Here is a 9,082-nt window from a genome sequence, read left to right as displayed (position 1 = left end):
TGGAAGTGTGCTTATGCAGGACGGAAGAGTTGTTTCGTATGCCTCACGACAACTAAAACCGCACGAATTGAATTATGCCACACATGATTTGGAGTTAGTAGCTGTAGTGCATGCGCTCAAGACTTGGAGACATTACCTTATTGGAAACCGTTGTGATGTGTACACTGATCATAAGAGTTTGAAGTACATTTTCACACAGAAGGAGCTGAACCTTAGGTAGAGGAGATGGTTGGAGCTTATAAAGGATTATGACATGAAGCTTCACTATCATCCAGGCAAGGCCAATGTCATAGCAGACGCTTTGAGCCGGAAGAGTTATGCTAACACCCTCGTAAGCACAGGATTGCCAAAGGAGTTAGCAGAGGATCTCAGGGAACTTTGATTGGAGATTGTTCCTAGAGGTTTTGTTGCAACAATGGAAGTTCAGTCTACATTGTTAGGAAAGATTCGAGAAGCTCAGAAGGATGACAAAGAGATTGCCGAGATAAAAGAGAGAATGAGCAAAGGAAAGGCCAAAGGTTTTCGTGAGGATGAGCACGACACCTTATGGTTTGAGGACCGTGTTTATGTGCCCAATAACACAGAGATCAGGAAGTTAATACTTCAGGAGGCTCATGACTCACCATACTCGATACACCCCGGAAACACCAAGATGTATTTGGATTTGAAGGAACGTTTCTGGTGGACTGGTATGAAGAAGGATATTCCCGAGTATGTAGCCGTATGTTATGTATGTCAGAGAGTGAAGGCAGAACATCAAAAGCTAGCAGGATTGTTACAGCCTATGCCGATACCCGAATGGAAGTGGGATAAGCTTGGCATGGATTTCATCACCGGATTGCCCAGGACCAAATCAGGATATGATTCTATATGGGTAGTAGTTGATCGCTTGACCAAAGTGGCTCACATTATCCCAGTGAAAACCACCTATACAAGTGCGAAGTTGGCCAAGATATACATGACCAGGATCGTATGTCTGCATGGAGTTCCAAGGACCATCGTATCAGATAGAGGAACATAGTTTACCTCAAAGTTTTGGCATCAGCTGCACCAGACTTTGGGTACAAGGCTAGAGTTCAGTACAACATTCCATCCGTAAACAGATGGACAGACCGAGAGAGTCAACCAGATTCTGGAGGATATGTTGAGAGCTTGTGCACTAGATTATGGATTTAGTTGGGATGACAATTTGCCCTACGCGGAGTTCTCATACAACAATAGCTATCAAGCCAGTTTGAAGATGGCACCGTTTGAAGCCCTATATGGACGAAGGTGCAGAACACCGTTGGTGTGGGATGAAGTTGGAGACCGACAGTTGTTTGGACCAGATTTGATCAAGGAGTCTGAAGTGAAGCTTAAGTTGATTCGAGATAGACTGAAGGTAGCTCAGTCCAGGCAGAAGAGTTATGCAGATTCGAAATGCAAGGAAGTACCTATGAAATTGGAGATAGAGCATATCTGTGAGTGTCACCTCTGCGAGGAGTGAAACATTTTGGAGTTAAGGGAAAGTTAGCCCCGAGATTTGTAGGACCGTACCGAATTTTGGAACGTATGGGAGAGGTTGCCTACAAGTTGGAGTTACCTGAAGGACTGTCAGGAGTTCATGATGTGTTTCATGTTTCACAGTTGAAGAAGTGTCATGCTGAGATGGCCGATACGCCACTAAGAGATACAGTGCCCTTGGAAGCGATTCAGTTGGACAGTGATCTGACCTATGAGGAGAAGCTAGTCAGGATTCTTGAATTTGCCAGCCGAGTCACCCCTAGCAAGGTTATCAAGTTTTGCAAAGTTCAGTGGAGCCACCATACCGAGGATGAAGCCACCTGGGAACGAGAGGATGATCTTCGCAAGGACCACCCACACCTATTTTCTAGCCAACCCGAATCTCAAGGGCGAGATTCATCTTAAGGGGGGTAGGTTTGTAACATCCCAAATTTTCAATTTGGAATGTTATACATAGATCATTCATGTATATCATATTTTATTGCATATTCGTTTCGCGATCCTCGAAATTCTAAGCAACTCAAGGACCCTCGGAGAGAGTTGGGGATTTCACTGTTTTCATATTTGAATTAAACGAGAATCAATTTGTTTTATTATTTTTCTCTTCGAAAATATTTCATATAAAAAACAATATATGAGAGGGGGTAATATGACTTCCCCAAAAACAATGAAATATTGAAGAAAAAATATTAAAAACAAATAATATTTTATTTGGGATTTTATTGCCATTTTATTTGCATAGGAAAAATACGCGTTTTCCAAAATTGCATTTTAGGCCCAAATAAATGTTCACCTTGTCCGGTAGATTTTTTGAGGACGGGGAAAATTTATTTTCTGATTTTTGGAGTCCGTTTAGTATTTATTTTTACCGTTTTTCTATGCGGAATTTATTTAAAAAAAGGTTTTTCCGCCGGACCGAACTGGGCCGAGGCCCAGTTGGCCAGCCGCGCCAGCCCACCCCTCGCCCCGACCGACTCCGACCGGAGTCCGGCCGCACGCCGCCGCCTCCGAGTCCGGCGAGGACTCCTCCTCCCCAGGCCCCTTGCCCAAGCCGCCGCCTCGCCCGGCCCTTTAAAGGCCGAGCCGACCCCCGCCTCGACCCCTACACCACCACCGCCGCCAGCCCCGCCGCCCCGTCGCCGCGCCTCCGCCGCAGCTCCGCGCCGCCGCCCCGCCGCCCGCGCCGCCGCCGCCGCCCTTTTTTTCTCTCGTCGGTTTATTTCGGTGAACCCTAGATCTAGATCTGATTTTAAAAAAAATCCGGTTTATTCTTTTAGAACGGTTTTTCCCGTCGGTTTATTTATTTAGCGAGTGCCTGTTCGTTCGTTCGTTTTAACGAACGGTTTTCACCCGTTACCCGCAGACAGCGAACGTTCGTTCGTTAGCCTGTTCGTCAGTTTTCTTTTTCTCGGATTTTTCGCGATTATTCTCGATCGCGATTTCTGATCCGATTTTCGTTTTAGTTTAACTTTCCGCTCGTTTGTCAGAATCAGGCGATTCAAGCGCCTAGATCTTCGCCTCGAAGCCATCTTTCTGTTTAACCAACTTGAACAAGATTTTGATACTGTAAAATTCGACTTTAGTCCAGATTAGTAAACAAATCTTGTTTCTTTTGCAGTTTGATTTTCGTTGCTCCGTTTGATTTGATTCTTTTTGCAAACCGGAGTTCTTAAGTTGAACTTTCTGGTTAGATCTTCTTATTTGAGTTTTACCCGTGCATCGTTGCTTGTTTCTTATGTATGCTATTGTTTGTTTGCGATAGAATTCCCGGAGTGCGAAGCGTGCTACTACGAGTCTCTAGGTTTTGCAGATCATCAACAAGGCAAGTAACACTTTGCTCATATCCCATTATTACCCAGTTTTTATGCATTAGCTCCAATCCTCAAACACTGCATGATTAGGATGTGATTAACTTGTGGGTAATGGGAAGTAGTTGATGAGGTAGAACCTATTGCCCTGTTATTATCAAACCCTTGGGAGTTACTTCTACGTATTGTTTATATTGCTATGCTATGCTCGTAGACGTGGTTTCGGTGAGTGAATCCATGACAGATGTGAGGTTGTTAATTAACGGTTCAACTTAAGGTGGCAACTTTAATACACATCTGGGTGGATTGCTTGTCAGTCCAGTGTTGTCCTAGGATACCCCGAAGTACCCGTGTGATAATCCTAAGGTCCGCCACCCAGGCTCAAAGGGAACTGAGATATTTCATGCTAGAAACTTCCGTGTGCAGCCACAAGCTATTATGGGCTCTAGCATAGTTGAGTAAGTTGCATGACCTCTTCAAGTGGTAGGCTAGCAGATGTAGAGGGATGTAGGTTGGTACTGTCTACCTGGGGTTAGAGTTAATGCTTCTGAAAGACTATGTCTCGGTCATCCGTTTCTCAAACACCATGTAGTGCGAGAAATCCAACAGAGGCGATCGAGTCTTGTGGGGAAAAGTGTGCAAACCTCTGCAGAGTGTACAATCTAATCATGGTTAGCCGTGTCCCCGGTTATGGACATCTTGAGTATCTAGTACTTGGATTATCATATGTACCTCATCACTCTAATTTAATATTGTTGGGTTGATAATTACTTTTTAATTGGGATTGAGTTGGAGGAACCTTCTCAATGATGTTTCAACTACCATGATAGTTAAATAAAACGTATTCCTTTGTTGTAGGAAAAAATTGGCTTTTTGCAAAACTATAACCATAGAGCCTTTCCACCAGCCAAATATGCATGTAGTGATAGCATTATTCTGTTCTCGCTCTACTGTGTTATATTGCGAGCATATTCCATGTGCTGACCCGTTTTCGGGCTGCAACGTATTATGTTGCAGACTTTTCAGACGAGGAGTAAGTTTCGTTAGGTCATTGTCGTGCAGCTCAGCTATGCCGTTGGAGTTAATGGACTCACTTTATCTTCCAAGCCTTCCGCTGTTATCGTATTAGATGGCCTTAAGCCATATTTATTGTAATAAGTTCTCTTTTGAGACATTCGATGTAATAAGTGTGTGATTGCTACTCTATTATAAATCCTTCGAGTACTGTGTGTGTCAGCATTACCGATCCAGGGATGACACAGAAGCACAGAGACTAGACCGTTTGAGGTCGGGTCGCTACACAAACCCAACCAAGGGAACGCACCCTCACGGGCACGTGCTGTCGCATGTGAACAAACCAAACTAAGCCATCCTACTGCTGACACATAATTTTTGTTCATAGAGTATGTTTATCCAAACGCATGTTGGGGAGTATCCGTACGGCCCTTGCGGTGGTCTGTTGGGGAAGAAGTAGAGGTGAGATAGAAGGGTTAGGAGGCGTAGGATATTCATCCAACCGCCTGAAATTGTAGACTGACCCAAGTCAGGCGACTTGCATAACAATATATGTTTTTAGACAGCAAAAGATCCATAAAAACAACAACATAAAGAAAAACTATCACTGCTCGCGGAACGATATGGCCTCGTCGTCTTTGGCTGCCGGCGCGAACCAGCCATAGCTGCCGACATGTGTCTCCGCACCGTGGTTGTCCTCGGCCTCCAGCTACTCGTTCACGCGGAGCGTGCGGGCGCTCTGCACGGATGAGAGCACCGCCCGGTTCAAGTCGAGGACGTCCGGTTCCACCTGCAGGAGGGCCTCGATGGCAGCGGCATCCACGCGCTCCGTGTCGAGTCGAGCCTCCGTCGCCCGGTTCAAGTCCAGGACGTCCGGTTCCGCCTACAGGAGGGCCTCGATGAGAGCGGCATCCGCGCGCTCCGCGTCGAGCTGAGCCTCTGTCGCCCGGTTCAGGTCCAGGACGTCCGGTTCCGCCTGCAGGAGGGCCTCGATGGCAGCGGCATCCGCGTGCTCCGCCTCAAGTTAAGCCTCCGCCGCCTGGTTCACATCCACGACATCCGGTTCCGCTTGCAGGAGAGCCTCGATGGCAGCGGCATGCGTGCGCTCCGCGTCGAGTTAAGCCTCTGCCTCCCGGTCCTCCTTTAGTATCGCCAGGTTGAACCGCTGGTCCGCCTGCACCATGGGGGACTCGGACGCCGGCACGAAGTCGACGTCCATCGTCTCATACCCATCGGGGGCCTTCTGCACCGTGACCTCTGCCATGAACATTAGATCAGCTTCCTCCTCCTCGTAGCTTGGCTCTAGAGAACTCGGGGATTGGCCCGCCGCAAAGCAAGCTTGGGAACGGAAGTCTCTGGCGCCGACCGCCGCCGTGATTTCTGCGCGGCGCTCAGGCGTCAGCATCTTGTAGTACGTGATCTTGCGGCGCAACATGGCTTTCCGGTGAACTAGGGGACGCTTGATGCGGGCTAGGGGATCGAAAGGTGGGGGAAGGGGCTGGAGATTAGGTGTGGTTTTAGGGCAGTGGCTGGCGTAGGCCGAGCAGCGAAGGTTCTAGTGTGAATAGTGGTTCCGGTGACGACCGGTCAATCGGTTTTGACTGTACATCGCTCTTGTCGCGTTCGCGTTGCGGCCCGGCACGCTGGACCCTCCATGTTGCTCACTGAATGGAACGTGCTTCGTCTTGCGTTTTCGCTCGCTTGTGGGACCACAATTGAGAGCAAACCGACGTCCCTCCCCCTCCCCCGCCCGCGTCATTTTATGCGGAGTAAATAAAAACAGAGGGAGTATACTACGGATGAGGATCCCCTGACGTGGCCGAACCCATTGAGTAACTGACATGCGGGGCCTAGCAAGCATGGGGTCCGCCAGTAAGTGACCGAAAGGGAGGGTAAGGCAGGGATACGTATGTGAAAGGAGCTTCCAATGATATAATTTTCACATTATACATCTCATGTACTATTAATCTTGTCAATAGTCAAATGCGGTTTTGAAAAACGCATTAGAGCATGGTTAATAATATAGGCAGTCGATGGCCATAAGGAACTGCCATGTCATCTATAGCCATCATCTATTATATGCACTCATACAGTAGTGTGGGCTATAAGGTAGGCTATTTCCCGCAAAAAAATTATAAGGTTGGCTATTGTATTAGTACTTTTTCCATCTCCTCTCCATCTCTTTCTTCATATTTATTGTACGTATTTAACTAGGAATGCGTATATAGCTAGGCTCTTGCATGAGAGCTCACTCCCCTTACTTTTTCACATCTCTCTCCTCCACATAGGCCCTATATAAATGGAAGAAGGGAGTACAACTATGAGCACTACATACTCTAGTCCAGATGTTGTCGGTACTCCACTAGTACTATTGGATAGGGAGCTTTAAAAAGTTACTATTGGACTGGCTATACGTGGCGAAATCCTAGTAGGAAGAGCATGCGCAAGAACAAGCACATTCACGTGGTTGAAAACAAATTGGAAACCATCTCGAGTACAAATCCAGGAGTACATACGAATCTAACAATATTGATTGGGCGTTGTTGAATGTTGATACTTTTTTTTATCAAAGTAGAGATACTTTGACTACACATAAAACTTATATGTAAACTAGAAAGGATAGGAGGGAGTATATTGTACGTTCAAAAACGAAACGAACATTGAATACCCTTTATATATGATTTGCGGATGCTATGATCACCGGTTCAAAATTTTGAATCCGCCTTAGGTATCACACATGCCCCCACTCGTTCTCTCTCAATTTCATCTCGGGGTCCGGAGATCGATTGAAAGAGTACTAGGGTGGGTACAATACGTTCGTTTCGCTTATGAACATACAATATACTCCCTCTGATCCCCACAGACCCCCCCCCCCCCCCCCCCGCGGGTCATTTCTATCATAGAAACAAACCAAACCTTTATCTCCTTGCACGACACGCAATTGATCTCTGAACATCAATCGATCTCGTCAACATGTGTTGGGGCATGAACTGAATGGGATGTAAAAACTAAGATGTGAAGCAACACGTAGTGGAGGCAAAGTGAAACTTCAAACAAACCGTTTGTTTGTATGCATGTCGGACAAATTACAAATAAACATTGGAAATACAAGCATGGTCTAGGCCCACATGCGAATGATACTCGGCGGAATGTTCAAATGAGGCATGCGGGAGGATGGACTCGACCGGAGGGCGACATGATCGATGGAGAAGAGGGTTGGAGAGGAATGAGAAATAAGCAAACGCCACATGATTATACTTGAACGGCTCAAATAAACAATAAGTTGTCTCGCTTGGCCTACATAGTGAAAGGCCTAATGCGCAACGCGGAGCACTGACGCTCGAATATGGCCGGGAAAACAGGGAAATCGACATGTGGGGCACACCTGTCGGGACGACGTAGCGCAAACTAGTCCAATGGAGGAGCTGGCCCACGACCTCCTCGCCACCGGCAACCGTTCATGTGGGTCGTGGGGGCCAACAACGTGGTGCAGCTCCAGTACCGCCTCTGGACACGGCGACCGCGGTGAGCGACATGCTAATCGTCGCTAGACACGGTCGGTTTCAGTGTGCCGAGGGTGGAGTTAGTGTTGTGGCACGACCAACAGTTTGTTTGGTTTGTGCCCAAGGTTGCCCCATGAAAGCATTGGGTAGCCAAATTTTTGGTTGAGGTTTTGGTTGCCCATGATTTGGCCGACATCGGTAAGAAAAATGAACTAGAGTTGGCTAGAGTTCATTGGCATGCCAAAAAAATGGCAACCATCCAAACAAAGACCAATCTTTGGGTCATGACCAAAATTTTGGTAAGGTGCACTTTGGCCACAATCCAAACACACCCCAACACCCGGCTCGTCGAGGATGCACGGGGCGCCGCGACGCGTCCGCGGAGTGGTGTAGCGCGGCCAACTGCATCCTCAGGACCTAAGACCATGTAGGGTCGTCTTGCTTTTTCAATGACATGCGTCGATCGCATGTGAGCAAAGGGCATCTCCAACGTTGCCACGACCGCAGCTGACTACCCTGGCACACCAAAAACCCTCGTCCCTCGCGCCATCGCGCGGTGCGTTCCCAGCTGGTGCTAGCTGCCCGCATTCATGCCGTCCGTCCGTATGCCGTCGTTAAGAGGCTCGGTGCCCGAGGAACCAACTCCGGCGACTTAATGACGCACCAGGACGCTTGGCCTCACCGGAATGCGCTACTTAAAGCGGCAACGCCCAGCTAACCTCCACACCATAGCGCATCGTCCTCCTACCTGGCACCACATCCGCCATGACCGCAAGCGTGAACGCTCTGCGGGAGAGCTTGTCTTCAGGGATGGAGCTCGAGGTCGCCGCCCTCGCTCAAGTCACCGCACAAGCGGTGGCCACGCTGGTGGCCGACGACGGGAGCACCGTCAGCCACGTGTTCTACTTGCCGCCGTCCAACGTCCGGCACCGCCGAGGTCAGGAACTCCTCTAAGGATGAGTAGAGCATGGGAGGCAGCAGGGCATGGTGTGCCAACTGGCCGGTCCGTCTCCCGTGTTCTACTCTTCCTCGCCGGAGACCGCACCTTCACTTCACGGGTCTTGAACCCCGCCCCCGTACATGGAGATCGCAGATGGAGGACGTCGGTCACCGCCGTAGAATAGGTTTAGGGTCGGGTTTGTTTTATTTTTCTGCCCTATAAAAGTTTGAAATGTAATGAAAATCTGCCGTGTTTGCATTAATCTCGGCCGGTGCATATGAACTTTCACAATAATATAGTATATTGTAGGAGTA

This window comes from Aegilops tauschii, chromosome 2, assembly GCF_002575655.3.
Source record: "Aegilops tauschii subsp. strangulata cultivar AL8/78 chromosome 2, Aet v6.0, whole genome shotgun sequence".
In the NCBI taxonomy this organism is placed as follows: domain Eukaryota; kingdom Viridiplantae; phylum Streptophyta; class Magnoliopsida; order Poales; family Poaceae; genus Aegilops; species Aegilops tauschii.
The sequence above is the reverse complement of the archived record's forward strand: the minus strand, read 5'-3'. Positions refer to the sequence as shown.